The sequence below is a fragment of the Liolophura sinensis genome, chromosome 6, assembly GCF_032854445.1.
Source record: "Liolophura sinensis isolate JHLJ2023 chromosome 6, CUHK_Ljap_v2, whole genome shotgun sequence".
In the NCBI taxonomy this organism is placed as follows: domain Eukaryota; kingdom Metazoa; phylum Mollusca; class Polyplacophora; order Chitonida; family Chitonidae; genus Liolophura; species Liolophura sinensis.
Window position 1 is genome coordinate 69,410,707 of NC_088300.1, and position 16,577 is coordinate 69,427,283.

Genomic DNA, 16,577 nt, shown 5'->3' on the forward strand with positions numbered 1-16,577 from the left:
ACCCTTTAGAGAAGATGAATTTCTTGATGAAAAGTCTTCCCAGTCGAACAAATCCCCTGGTTCTGATGGACTGACAAATGAATTTTACAAACACTTTTGGGCTGACTTGAAGCAGTTTTATTTGAATTCAGTACATTATTGATTTGATAATAGTGATCTGAGTGTAAATCAAAAGAGAGATATAATAATGCTTATTGAAAAAAAACTGGAAAGGGCTCTAGTTACCTGAAGACTTGGTGCCCTGTCACTTTGCTAAACACATATTACAAGATACTTACAAATATGACTGCAAGCCTAATCAAAATGGCCATAATACATATTATACATGAAACACAAACTGGCTTTGTTAAAGGGAGATACACAGGTGAAAGCGTGTGATTCTTGTTGGATTTATTAGATAGCTATGAAAATTGTGGATTTTTGACTTTTTATTAACTTTGAAAATGTGTCTGACTCCGTAGAATTTCAGTTTCTGGAGAGAGCTCTGAAGGTATTCAGTTTTAATGAGAACATGTGCAAATGGACAAGGCATTTTTACAGTGGAACGTCAAGTTGTGTTGTTAATAAAGGTCGGTCTAGGAATTGGTTCAATAATTCAAGAGAACTCAAACAAGGCTGTCCATCATGACCTTACCTATTCATAAGATTTGCTGAGATTATCAAAATCAAATTAAGGAGTGTGTCACATATGGAAGAAATAATGAATGATACATGAGGGCATTATTTATTTATTTGATTGGTGTTTTACGCCGTACTCCAGAATATTTCACTTAAACGACGGTGGCCAGCATTATGGTGGGTGGAAACCGGGCAGAGCCCGCGGGAAACCCACGACCATCTGTAGACCTTCCCAAGTACGGCCGGAGAGGAAGACAGCACGAGCTGGACTTGAACTCACAGCGACCGCATTGGTGTCTACTTTGCAGATGGTGTCTATTAAAGGTGTCTACTTTGTAGATGACTCAACATTAGCATTAAGAAATGCTAGTTGAGTTGAATCGCATGTATTTTTGTAAGGGTATTGAAACATTAAGTGGTCTCAAAGTTAACACTCAAAAAACTAACCTCTTGAGAATAAGTAATAAATCCAAGCTTTCAAGCAATAAGTATTTCTTTCCCATTGTTAAGGAAACTGTTTATCTGGGAATTAAATTTTCCCGAGACTACAATTGATTGCAAAGGAAAATTTAAATCCCAATATTAAGAAATTAATGACACAGCTACAAATATGGTCTGGTCGAGCAGGTATTATTTTTGTAAGAGATGTTATATATGAACATGGGAATGTTAAACCACTAAATGTTTTGGCAAATAAATTTCAGCTTTCTTATAAAAATAAAAATTATAAATTGTGGAAATCTCTGGAAAGAGCTTTGACCAAAATCCCTCGCACTGATAAATAATCAGAAAATACTGATAGGCCAGAAGTGTTGCTTGTCATCCCAAAAATAAATGATACTAGCTTAGATGACTGTAAAATCTACAAGCTCCTTGTCGAAAAATATTCCACCTAAGTTGATGTTAAGAATATACCTGATAATTTTCTTGTCACTAACGATTTATCGTGGACTCTGACTTAACAAGGTTAGTGTAAATAACAAAGTTCAGTCTATGCAGTTTAAACTGCCACATTGTGTTTATCCATGTAACAGTTATTTGTTCTCATTAACAGTTTTGGAATATCTTACCTGTATCTGGTGTGACCAGATAGATAGTAACGTACACAATATATATATATATATATATATATATATATATATATATATATATATATATATATATATATATATATATATATATATATAAATTTATATATAAAACTTTTGCCTCTTGTACGCTAAACATATGTATATATATATATTGTGACGGGGCGAGACCATATTACCTATGTCCTGCCACCACTGACACATGACACCCCCACCCAGTCACATTATACTGATAATATAATTAAAGACACCAGGATACACAATAAAACCAGAGCAGTGACGACTGTATGATAGCTGACAAATGGTCACACCTAACCTAGGAAAAAATACAGTGATGTTCAATGCAATTTATAAGACGTCACTGGTCTAGAATTACGGTGCACAAATTGCTATGTATTTTAACACCTCGGCAAAAGGGGACCAGGTCTCCGGGATGCTTACAGTTTACTAGCACAGTCCGGGACAACAAGCCCTGTTTCCTTGTTCTAACCTCTCAGTGTTGAGCGCCAGCCCGAGATGGTTAGCAAGGCGCAGTGACCCAGGAGCCTCTCACCAACGTGGTCGCTGTGAGTTCAAGTCCAGCTCATGCTGGTTTCCTCTCCGGACGTCCGTGGGAAGGTCTGCCGGCCCCCCCTGCATGGCCGTGGGTTTCCCCCGGGCTCTGCCCGGCTTGCTCCCACCATAATGCTGGAAGCCGTCGTATAAGTGAAATATTCTTGAGTACGGCGTAAGACACCAATGAAATAAATAAATAAATAAATAAATAAATAAATAAAAGTGTTTGGTATCACCCGACTCGGATTGATTCCAGGCTCCCTTCTTCGATTCGGGCGCCACAGGATATTGTGTTATCTAGTACTTCTGACTTGTTGGTGAGAAATGAATTTTGCAAATTGAACAAAATAAACCAGAATAGATTTTACATTACACTCTACGGAAATGGATATTTAACTCACTTCTGATGGTACCATAAACACACAACGTATGGAGCCCCAGCTCACGCATAGGCCTATGCGGTATGCAGTTATGTCCGTGATAACATCCAACCCCTACCCCCACCAAACCTTCCCTCCGACACACACACGCACACACGCACACACACACGCACACACACACACACACAATCACCCTAACTGCCAACTCCACCCGTCGCCACCCCACCCACAATGACCAAACAACAGAAATATAAGAACGATGTACTTGCTACTTGTTAATTGCCATGGCCTATCACTAACGAACTGAGGGGTTTTGGATACAAACATTCTACTCGCTTAAAAACGTAGAAGGCGTAATATCGTAGCAAACAGGAGGAGATGACCTAGTTTCTAGGATTTTTTACCTCCCTTATTCCGCCCAACACCTGAAGTCGAGCGCAATTTACGGCCAATGTTACGCTGCAGCTATTTAAGACATCTCCTGTCAGTGTCCATAAATGCTATGTTGTCAAACGTATTCCTCTCACCACAATGCTCGTCACCGTAGTATAATTGAAATATTCTTGATATTCTTGAAGACAAAATAAATAAATAAATAAATAAGTCAAACTGTTTAACACTGTTCAAATTTTAAGCTAGCTTATGAGGCGAGTATATCTCTTCACTAATTCTTAGACGAGATCAGAGCTGTTGAGAACAAATAGGTCAGTCATGAACTAAGTGTACCGTATCTCCTGTTCATAATCATATTTTCCTTTATTGTTGTTTGCTCATCCGTCAACCGTTAAGTCAATGATTGAACGCATGACTGACAGTCAGCTTCGCTCATACATTTGTATAACTAGGGATGAAAACACCTTCCTGCTTTTCCACACCTCCACACATCCTACCTTTGAACAATTATCGTCCCGCACTAAAGTCTTCCAAAGAGTCCTTAAAAGTAAATAGTATAGCACAGCGTATTAACCATGTCAGTGCAATATTTTAGTATCCATTTCTTTTCTTATGAGATGTGTAGTTCACTCTTGTTTTTATTTTTCGTGTAATTTCTTGACTGTTTTGTGCTAACTGCTGTTATGTTATGTACGTCTGTGATACATTTCGTGTTGTATGCAAAATGATTCGATGGACAAGAGCCGAGGAGAAATAAGAAGAAATATATTTGTAAACTATGTTTCGTGTTATCAATATATCCTTAACAAAGTATTAGCGTCAGAAGAGGAAAGTTGTTTTAATGAGGTGAAGGTCATGACTGAGTGGTTAGTACTAGTGCTCTGTGGGCTGAAGATACTTTCCTCCTCAGTATGGTTATCGCTCGCAGCCATTTACATGTACATGCTCAAATCAGTCATAAAATCTGAATCTTTTAACACAGTTTTTACACTCGAGAGAGTAGCCAAACAGGGGTCAAGCGTTTGCGTTGTTTTTTTTATAAGAAAAGAGCGATGGTATATATAAGAATGAATAATTAACGCTGAGGAAGATTACAGTTCCACGAAATCATTTATCTCTGTGATCTTTTCCAACCAGCGTAAGTAAATAATGTGAATTGCACGCAACAATTTGATAAATACATAACGATGAATAGGAAAAAACAAAACAACTATAGAAATGACTCAGACCTCCGCCATATCTCAATGTACACATTCACGAACTAAAGACAGACATGAAATACTCTGCTTTTCTGTCCTTTGCATCTGTGATGAAGAATTGTTTAAGAAAAACCCTGGACAGGGTCCATACGGAAATACTGTAAATTCTAATGGATTGGACCATAGTTCAAGGCCATCCTGTGCACACAATTTTCGCCAAATGCGTGCTTAACGTAGTTGCTCACGGATATATCGACAGAGAGACAGACAGACAGCCTCTTTGGCGGAGGTATAACATATATCCGGCAGCAGCACTGTGTATAGGTGTATGATAGCCCGGTAGAGAAATCAGACGAATCATACTGGTAATTCGATGGAATAAAAGGCTGGGTTTGCACACTACTGACACCCATTTCAAACCCGTTTCCGAGACCCATTTCCACGTGACACCCGAGGTCACATTGGTTCACCACACACACATCAGTTTAGCCTGACACGGTTTGAGCTCAGCGATTCTGAAAATCGCGTGTGCAGCCACCCGTGCTACAAACTAAGTGAGTAAGGAAGATCTTTGCTGTCTATTTTGAAATTTATCTTTCAGGGATTGCGAAGGATTCCCAGTTCTTCGCATCTGATAAATTTGCCTGAATCGTTTCCAAAATGTTTATAATGTACGTGTATTGGACTAATGCATCAAAATAGACATTCGTAAGTAAGAAAGTATATTAAGTATGCAATTAGGGCGGATTCATGTAAAAAGAATCAGTCAACAGTTTTCATTGATGTTGGGAAGACGTAAAGAATGTTCTAGTCAAGTGAATGGAATCAGTATCAAAATGGTGTATCATGTTAATTTATAAGTTGTCGGTATTCAAAATATTTATTGGAGTGGTGTTTTACGCCGTACTCAAGAATATTTCACTTATACGACGGTGGCCAGCATTATGGTGGGTGGAAACCGGGCAGAGCCCGGGGGAGACACACGACCATCCGTAGGTTGTTGCCAGACCTTCCCACGGACGGCCGGAGAGGAAGCCAGCGTGAGCTGGACTTGAACTCATAGCGACCGCATTGGTGAGAGGCTCCTGGGTCATTAAGCTGCTCTAGAGCGCTAACTAAAAGAGCCACGGAGGCCCCTATTCAAAATATGTATCTCAGTTGCGCTTTGACTACTTCTATTCGTATAAAACGTAGCGATCTAACTCAATCCGACGAATATACAGCCCCTAGCCCTGGGTTAAGAGGAACTAGACGCTGAGATTCTGGACATTCTATCCATATTTACTTACAAGATCATTATATTCATTATATTCAAATTTAAGAAAATTAGAGTGAATGCGATTCATGACAAAACCGTGGTACACCAGTTTTTGCAGTAATAACTTGTGACGTTGGTTGAACTTTATAAAGACACGCATGTATACAAATTTCGTTTTTAGCAGGGGCAGGATATAATTTACTAGAATGTGTTATTTGACAATGCAAAAGGTTCATTGTTTAATGTTTAGAATTTTGCTCTTTTCCGTTAATGCAAGGGCCATTTCGCTTTATGACCTTGAGTACTATGCTTGGTAGATTTTAAATGTCGTACAAGTGCATGCGTGTGTACACTAAATATTAACATTTGTTCATTGTTTTAAAACCACGCTATTAATAAATAACGTGAAATTAAGAATTTTTCATTCTTCTGTGCCTAAATGTTACAAATTCTCAGCATTCTTGTCTGCATACTTAAGCCGCAAAAGGAATATCTCGTAAGTATAATACACAGAATCAGATGGGATCAGTGAAATATTTTTCAACCAAATAAACATAAATAAATAAACCATTATTGTTAATTTAAAGGAATTTTGTCATAAGCCTTCGATCAACACCATAATACATAAAAAGATACATAAATGAGATAAGAATTCTGGATTTATTTATTTATTTCTTTGATTTGTGTTTTACGCCGCACTCAAGAATATTTCATTTATACACACCGGCGACCAGTATTATGGCGGAATAAGAATTCTTGAGTGAGTGAGTGAGTGCTTGGGGTTTAACGTTTAACATATGACGACGAAGGAATCATTAGGGTGCATGCACGTGTAATGTGCCTCCTTGTTGCAGGACGGATTTCCACCGCTCTTTTATTTAGTGCTGCATCACTGAGACGACTTACCGAAGGCAAGTAAGCCGCCCCGCCCGAGCCATTATACTGATACGGGTCAACCAGTCGTTGCACTATCCCCTTCATGCTGAACGCCAAGCGAGGAAGTTACAACTTCCTCTTTTAAAGTCTTAGGTGTGACTCGACCAAGGATTGATCCTGATCTACCGGTCCCAAGCGGACGCATCTACCAACTGTGCTATCCGGGCCGGTCTAGAATTCTTGAAGACGATCACTAGTCAAGCGCTTGTAATTAAAAAAATAGTTTTAAATCATGGGTTGGACAAGTGTTAGTCAATATGTAAGTGTCGAGTAGCAGCACAATGGCACTCATTTACTAGGAAAGACAACGAATAATATAACTTTAGTTCCTACAGTGTATGTTATTACCTTAGCAAAATATGCCCATACATGGATTTTAAGGAATGAGTGTTTAATTAATTGAACTTGTCTATTTTGCTTATAACAGATAATAGTGGAAAATGTCTTGAAAAGAAAAAACATCACCTCGTCGGTATACTGAAAGTCATCCCGATATATAGCAGAAGTGGAGAAAAGTATGAACTGGATTCGAACTCTCAACCTCGACATTCACGAACAAGTTGGAGCAAAAATCCTCAGAGGGGTAATGCCGTAGGTCTATTGTCAGCTACCTCCTAATTGTGTGGAAGACCTGATGTTTGAACGACAAAGATGATTGACATGTATTGCTGGGGACTTGGTATACCTGACTGTGAGGTCATTGGTTCGATACCCGGAGTGATCTAAGGAAATGTCTTTCACTAGAGTCTGTGCTATATCCGGAAAGTATAATCCTCAGTGACAGTAACTGATTGTTTGGCTTTCTGGAGCTCTTCCATCTCTTCACGCATTTGTCTTAGGTTAAGAGACGCATGCTTCAAGGCATAAATCAGGCACGGTGAAAGATATAAACAAAACTGGTATTTAGTCCACGTATTTCAGCTATTTTGTAGGCCGACCCGACTACACTGTGGCGACTAGACCACTGTGTCAATTAAGGTGCACATACCGCTTTTTGGCAAAAAACACAAGAAAACTTTTTTTTATTTATCTGCTAAGTGATTTAAAACATTGCTGTGAGGCTAACTGTCATTTATTACAGGAAACCGCGGTAAAGCGAGTAGTTCTAGTTATAAGCACATTGTCTACTGATCGGTAACGGAAATTCTTTTCTTTTCCATCAGTTTCATCAAGTAGGCCTATTAGTCTTCTTTCCTGTTTTTCTTTCTTGGTATTTTGTAACATTTGAACAATTTAGTCACATCACTGTGGTGCGGCTTAATGATCTGCACCACTCAATCCGGTGAACCAGTGAAGATGGTTTCGATAACAGCACTTGTGAAAATTAACTTTTAATCTAAAGGCACAGACAGATTTCAGATTTATTTGATGTGACCTCGAAATTCTGTACTCTGTGCCACTTTTTCATCTCTCCCATGCAGGTTTTACTATTTTTCCATAAAAGTCATCTAAGTGAAATATTCTTGAAGACAGCGTAAATATATAAAACAAATAAATACATAATGAAAATATATTGGCTACTTATTTCCGTATTTTCAATGGTTTGCTTTCTGGTTCCTATCACCACACTCGCGATGCACTCGATGTACACGATGCCACTTGTCTTCTTATCAATCCATTTCATTACTTCTATCAGTTAAACTGGTTATGGTTGAATTTGATATACTACACTATAAAGAGAACAAAGCACAACATCAAAGACCAGTTAAAAAAAAAACAACGATTTAATTCGACAGCGGATGGAAAAAGTAAACAACCAACAAATGTGACCGGGTGAGCTTCATCTAAAAAACCAAGTGTAGCATATATTCGTGTTACAGCGGCCGTAACAATTACACATCTGTTAGAGGAAAAAGATCAGCGGGTCACTTCAACACGGGATAACAATCTGGTCATAGAATTTCAATTTTCTAATTACATATGTACAAAAGGGGCAGCGGGTTTTAGCGTACAGTTCATTACTCTTCAAGCCTAGTCCATGTCCGTTTCCGGTCTTGTTGCCTTTGTATTGGGGAAGCATTTCCTGTAGTTGTGTGCTGCTGCTGGCAGCGGTTTACTTGGCCTGGTCGGCAGTGTACTCCTTCTGGCCGGCGGTGATCTGGTCTGTCACCAGCCAAATAGCTCATTCCAGGCATCCTCCGTGGCTCGGTTGTAGGAGGCCACAGTCGTTCCCATTTTGTCGTTCATGGCGCGTCCCAGGTACTGCAAAGGGGAAAGTACTAGAATGCGCCGGTATTCAGTTATTTTCCTCTCTAAAGCTTGTTGCGATTTAAGCAGATATTTCATTACTTTCATATTTAACAGGGTGTCAAGACGATCGTGAACAATTTAAAAACAAAATCTTTGTATGGATGGATTGTTGCTGATAGAGCTGATAGTGGAATTTACTTACAGGAAAGTATTCCTGTGGAATGTTGTAGCCTTGGGTGCCATGGCGACCACCAAGCTGCTTCAGGGATTGGTACAACATCTTCCAGGTTGTCAAGGTGGTCCACGACAATACCCAAGTATTTGATAACTCTAGTCACGTGGAAGATCACGCGAGAGTTGTTCTGGAACTGACCCGCAGCGGTTCCTCTGGCGAAGTCGAACTTGTCCTTGGTGCGAGGGTACAGATCGAATAATCTATAACAAGGGGTTGGTAAAACTATCTGAGAAGTGCAAAGGCAGCTGACTAGTCTAAATATGTATGAATTTCAAGTTGACAAGTAGAGAAATATCATTAAAACATGATGTCGCTATGTTTCATGGCTTAAGAGCGTTGTTTATTATTACAACCTGTTCTTAATAATCTTACCTGAGGAATAGTTGAATGCCAGTCTCCGTGGGGTCGCCCTGAACATAGGCTGCCCACGATGACCGGATCAAGTTCTTTTGACGGTCATCAAGTCGTGGGTATCTCCCCTGTTCCTTGAATCGGACGCACTCAAAGAGGCCTGTAGACAGAGAAAGCCTTATTACCGCTGGCGTTTACAGTTTAGTTGATTAATTTATTTGACTGGTCTATAAGCTACAGTATGTACTCATGTCTTTTTCAGTCGTACGATGGCTGTACAGGAAAACCAAAGTGACCAGAAAAAAACGCCCTATGACAGGCATTATTAAGCATTATTTTAAAGTGTACAAGTTTGTGAGGGAAATTTTACAGCGTTGATTTAATCTCCAAAGACAAAATGTTGCTTAAATAAGTTTATAAATTTGCAAGACATATATATTCAAGATAAGGTTTTAAAACAGTTGTAAGTTACTACTGTGGTGTTAGCACGTGGTATACTTACTGCAGGAAGACTGCCTCGGCTGTTTTGTCAATGTAACTCTGAGACTGAGAGACAAACAATGCAAGATGTACATTACTATTCATGGGTAATACAGATTCAGATCTGCCACACGTAATAACACATAGTCTAACGCATGCAAAACGTTACTTTATCAAAAGCGTCTGAAGCCTAAGCTATATTCTCCCTGTAGCAGTGGCAGCTGTGAACTAATGTAAACATGCATAGAAGGGTATAATGGGCTGGCTGGGTTGAATAATGAATATATCCCTCTTTTTTCATGTTAGTTGCGTGTTGCCGACTTTAGTGTTCAATTAAGTCAAGGAAAGGCCGTGAGACTGGCATACATTAAGATTATTAAAAGTGATAAAAACCCTAATTCAGAAACCTGCGTGAATGCCACATATGGTGGAATTATTTCGGATATGTTTGTGTGTATATGTATATATATATGAAAAAACACAAGAAATTATTACAAATAATAATTAAAAAAGCATGAAGACTGAAACAAACGTACCATTTTCCGCTCAAATCCGCTGCCCAAGAAAATAGGAAGTGTTCTGTCTGACCCCTTGGAGAAGTAACGACGGCAGCAAGGTAGGTGTCTTATATAGGACATCTCAGATCGGAGTAGCCACGCCCATCTTTTAAGTGACAGACTTAACATCAGTTTCTCTGCTGTCAGTCACCAGATAATGTCATGCGCAACGGAAGCCTATAGTATAGAGAAGAACACAAAAGCCGTGGAGCGTGAAGCACTCCCTTTCGCTTCATCGCGGAACAATATCATCACTGTAGTATAAAGATAATAAAGGTCATTTTTTGTAGACGGAGACTTTGCTCAAGCTTTGATATAACAGGGTGATGCGGGGAATGGGGAGTTTGGGGAGGGGGTTGCAAATTGGTACGGTTAAGCTTTGGACAATTATCATGACCTCGACACTGAACACACAAACTAAGCCCCGGATGAAAAAGGGGAGAAAAAGCAGATTGTAGTAAAGTGAATCGCTAAATCAACTTTATAACGATGTCTACGCCTGTCAATCCAGTGTTGTACTTCAATGCTGAACATATATTGTCGATCAGTAAAATCTTTTTATACGCATCATTAAAATAGTCCCCCAGGACCACTCTCTTTCTTGTGAGTATAAGATAGACTGTAAATATCTGAGCTGCCAGCAAACTGAATACATAAGTCCCGTAAACACTTCAGAATCTACATACTACATGACTGAAACTCCCGAGCTTTCTTTGAAGTCTCAAACACACAACTTTCAGAACTCGGCGAAAAACTGGATGCTGCGTAAACATAGACAAGGCGGTCCAGATGTAGTTTGTAACCAGAAGGGTGCAGTATGGATGAGTGATATATTCGAGGTGGGTTTAAGTTTAAAAATACATTTCACTGCAATTCACTGAATACGCTCCAAAATCGATGAGTAACTGTAAGAGACAGACTTGTGAACTGAAAGACAAGTGCGACCAAATAAAGCATTATTTATTTATTTGATTGGTGTTTTACGCCGTATGATGGCGGCCAGAATTATTGTGGGAGGAAAGCGGACAGAGTCCAGGAGAAACCCACCACCATCGGCAAATTGCTGGCAGACCTGCCCACTTACGGCCTGGAGAAGAAGCCAGCTTGAGCTGGACCCACGGCAACCTTATTGGTGAAAATAAGGCATTGGTGAAATACTTTTAGTGCAACTAACTTTCCAAAAAAAAAAAAAACTGCAAGAAAACTGTGGAGAAAGGGTTCATGTTAGTGTTAATCTTATCTACAACACACTAAATATTAAACCAATCAAGATTATAGTCAATTTTAACTCCAAGAAGTTTTTCTCATTTGACATTTCATAAAAACTCTGCTTAAGAAACTGATTTTGAGTTCAGCGAAATTTAGATGACGTCTTTCCTCTTTTTAGCATTGTAATGAGTTTCATTTTGTTGACAGAAGACCAGTGACTAGTTAAAGTTATTTATTTATTTATTTATTAGATTGATGTTTTGGGCCGTATACAAGAATATTTGACTAATACGATGGCGAACAACATTATGGTGAGAGGAAACCGGACAGAACCGGAGGGAAACCCACGACCATTCGCAGGCTGGTGACCGATCTTCTCACGTACAGCATGAGTTGTTGAAGTTTTGATTTGTAAGGTTATGAAGAATTACATGAAAATGTTTTATCACCCTTAAAGGTTGTTTTAAATAATCTGAGATGGTGTTGTTTTGTAAAGGAGGTGCGAGTGCTGTTCGTGGACTGCTGATTCCCCCCTCTCACCACCACTGTTCTTCGCTCTCACCATCACTGTTCTTCGCTCTCACCATCACTGTTCTTCACTCTCACCATCACTGTTCTTCGCTCTCACCATCACTGTTCTTCACTCTCACCATCACTGTTCTTCGCTCTCACGATGAATTCATGGGTTTTTGTTAACAATATATGGTCAATGTTCGTGCAGTGTTTTCACAATATAACGTTCGTTGAGGTCCGCTTGTCGTCCACCAGTATATGTGTTATCAGCTCGTCTAACGTTGGAACGTTTTTCAGTATCCAAATAAATAAATAAATAGATAAATAAATAGATAAATAAAACAAGTACATAAATAATGAATAGAATAGGGCCAAGGATCGACCCCTGGGCGACACCTACAGAAACAGTTGCCATATCAGAGCTGCTCTCCTACAAGCAAAGATATTAATATTGTATTCTCTTTCTTTATTAAATTGAAAGAATGACAATGGTGAGATCAATATAGCCATACAATTGTGGTTTAGACAAACAATGTATTACGGTTTATCGGATGAGATAAGATCAAGGAAAACGGGTGCTCCTTGATTATCATATTGATACCCTTAACCCAAGAATTATTTAGCGATTAAGAGCTACCTCACAGGAATGATCCGAACGAAATCCTGCATAACTGTTATGAGGCAAATTGTTGGGCTCCATTTACATTATGAAACCAGCGCATATATCCCAAGATTATTAAATTCGATCCTACGATATGGTCCATTGAAGATATTTAAATTACCAAAAATGCTTTAAAACTATTTCACTGTTTCCACGTCACAAGTATTGCTTGAATTTAAGTTAGATCCAATGAATCAAGAATCTTACGAGTTTATGTGGACAACTGGTGGTATACTTGTCGGAATATGGCGGTATCCGGCTTCCACGTTATATCACGAAGTTGCTTACAGAGCTGTTGAAGGAACTTGTGCGATACACCTCTGTTGTTAGGAAAACAAATGTATATGTTGATTTGGATTTTTTTTTAACTTTGGACTTTTGTGGTAACAGTTGTGCAGACAATGATTAACTCGTTTTCTGGTTTTGAGCTTCATAGTTGAAATAAACGATGTATACCTAAGAAAGCATACCATAAATGGCACTAGAGGGGGATGTCATTTTACCCATCATTTCTAATGTTGCAAACTTATAACGATTTACTGAATGTTGCAATCTACAGGGAAATGATATCCATCAGTGTATTAATCTAGTAAGTATGAGGTTACTAATGATATCAGTCAGACACGAAATTTCATTAATCAGAATGGTTATTATTGTATTTTGAAAACTCTAACTTTCTGAAATTATCTAGCAGATTGCTGGTCATACAAAGTATATAAAATATTTTGATATGTCAGTCAAAAATACTACTTTTGGACGCTGACCCTTGAACCATCGAATCTGCACTATATTTAGCCGATCATTGTGCTCCGTGCAAGTTGTACTTTTTGCCGTACACAATGGCTTGGACAGGTTTTTTCGTTCCTTGGAAGATTCACAAACAGTTGTTTCACTCAGGTATATGTGACCGACATGTATGTGTCTGGAGGGCTAAGGCTCCAGAACAGGTACAAACAAACTCTTCAAGGTCATTAGAGACTGCCTGGGCAGAGGACCATGGTTATTTTCAGGACTGCTTCATATACATGTGCAGTCAAGCAGCTGGTCAAACAGGTTTCCACATCTTGTCTGTTTGCTGGACAATGGTAGTATCTGATGGCGCTGTAGCCTTCACGGCCCGCTAGTTGTGCTCCTGCTGTGAGATGACCAGCTCCGTGAGCGTCTGTGATCCTTCTTTATACATTGTTTGTGAAGCATAGAAGTGGAGGTGGGGGGTGGGGGGGGGGGGGCTAACATTTAGAAGCAGCATGAACAAACGATTGATGAAATGTCCAACTGACTAATCGATTGAATCCGTTTTTTTTTCAGCACTCAGAAGTTTGCCCCCGTCTTCCTTTGGATCATCTGTTATAAAATAGTCTTGGTGTATTAAAACATAAAACTGCTTCATATTTGGTAAACTCTCGACTTGGGAAAATGTCTGCTTTGCCAATATCAGTTCAATCATAATAAGTAAGTTCATTTTGCCAGATATGATTTTCAAAATATCTGACAGTTGTGTCGTTTTTCAAATTATTTCTTGTGGGTTACTTAAAAGCCGGGGGTGGTGTGTGTGTGTGGTGGGGGGTGGGGGGTGGTGGGGGGAGCTCATATATAAGTAGTCTATTGTGGAATGGAAATCACATCCATTTCGGCAATACTCAGCTCTTACAGACGTCTTTAACATGAAGAGTACGTATGTATAGTGAAAAAGGTATGTTATCATCAGAAAGAAGACTTCAAATGGAATCTCAGCTGAACATATGATGAAGAACATGTGTATATGTATATATCGTTACTCCAATAAAAAAGACCTTGAAAAATACCGCGTTCAAATATAGCTTTTTTACATGTTTACAAGACATCATCAAACCTTATCAAAGATTATCATTCATTCCTGTACAAAACGTGTCATTTTTGTCTTGCCTCCACAAAGAAATGTCATAAATGTTTTCATTTGAGGCGATGGTCTTTGTATGCGAGTCCTTGCTGAAGAGATTTATTGTCCTCACGGCTATTGACGTCACGATGACGTATGCAATAACTCGACTGACAGACTGTAGAGAATACACTGTAACGAAACCTGTTCACCAAAGCAAATCATACTGTTTTCCCCGTGAGGTCGTGGAGCTGGGATAGTTGTATAGCTGTAATTAACCACACGGCTTAATTCAGGTGCATGTATTAATTCGCACTACCATTGCTTTTTAACCTGTAAATACAATTTTTTCAGCAATGTATTGCAACAAGGGCTACAGGGATTACACCAGTGGACAAATGCATCACATAGTGTCTAGTATCATAATGTTCTGAACTATTCTGAAGTAATGAGCACGCCAGAGAATATATAGCTTGTTTATTTGACGGCTGTATCTAAATCCACCTGGGTCTTGGGCCCACTGGGTATCATTGTTAATGACGTCGACATTAACGGTTGCAAATAAAGATCATTTCAGATATATTGGTACATGTATTTGCACACTTTTACAATAGAGCGCTACATGAGTTTGCAACTTGTTTTGTATTCTATATATGTAATAACTCACATTACTGGCACATTGAAAGCTGATTGAAGTATCATCCCTTTGCGTGCCATCGGCCTCTTTTATTTTTTACTATACATGTAAGCATAATCTGTAGGTCTACACACGAATTCGTTTGCTTTTATTTCTTTCTGATTATGATCCGTTAACACCACGGAGCTTGTTGTGTTGAATCTCCTTTGATGGGAGATATACTAATGTTTGTAGTAACGCACGTGTTTCCTTTGATGTTCTAGAAGAGATCTACAAGATCACTTGTTTTCACCGAAGCATTTACATGGCGACGCTTCAATTATCTCATGTAGAACTCATCGGTCTGTATTCAGTGAAGCGTGACCATGTTTTATGCTACACAGATATATGCCGACAAAGCAATCTGTACCCACAGCATAAAGTATTTCACATTACATCTAGTAGTAACTTCTGTCAAAATTATAAGAAAATGCAATAATCTATATACTCTGTATCAGTGGAACTTAGTCATGGATATGTGTCATGCAAATCACGATCAAAACCTCTTAGTAGTATTATTGTACAGCTAAAGAAGGTTAAGTTTTCCTAACGCTCAAAACTTTCCTAACGCTCGTACGACAAAACCCAAGCACTCACTCACTCACTCCTAACGCTCGCTTGATGATGTGAATAATTCTAATCTATAGAAGAATGTGACCGCTATGCAAAACTGCACATACAAGACAATATAAGAACGATAGTCATGCATAATAAAGACTATTTTGTTCTGTGCATATAAAACTATACGTTTAGTTTATAGGGTATCTGTAAACAGATTGTGCGATGAATGATATAGGCGCCTGAAACCTTTCAATAGGGCTTACAGCACAAAAGGTTTTCTCGCAATAACTGCAATAACTGAGTCTGACACTGGTTGTAAGCGACGTTACATCCGTCTATGTTCACAACATCCAACTCTGCATGGGACGTATTATGACTATTCCAGTTTCTCACGCACCGCAAAGTCCCTGTTTCCATGTAGCATTTCAAGTTTTTCTGTAGGTGTCCCACAGGGGTCAATTCTTAGCCCTATTGCTTGATATAAAATCATGCGATGAGAACAAAGTCTCCAGCTTAACATAATAAGCTTGACACAACTGACAAACGTAACATCTTCATCCCGATGAAAAAAAGTCGTCTCAGACCATAACTTATTTATTTATCTGATTGGTGCTTTACGCCCTTCTCAAGAATATTTTACGAATACGACGGCGGCCAGCATTATGGCGGGAGGTGAACCTGGCAGAGTCCAGGGGAAACCCATGACCATCCGCAGGTTTTGTAAAGGGCTAAAATGCAATCCCTTAAAATATAGTACAAATATGTGCAAAGGTATGAGTCAGCTTGGCAGTGACCTCTTCACCAAAGTGAATGTTAAATGTAGAGAGCAAAATCTACGAGGATTAGATCTCACCCCGAC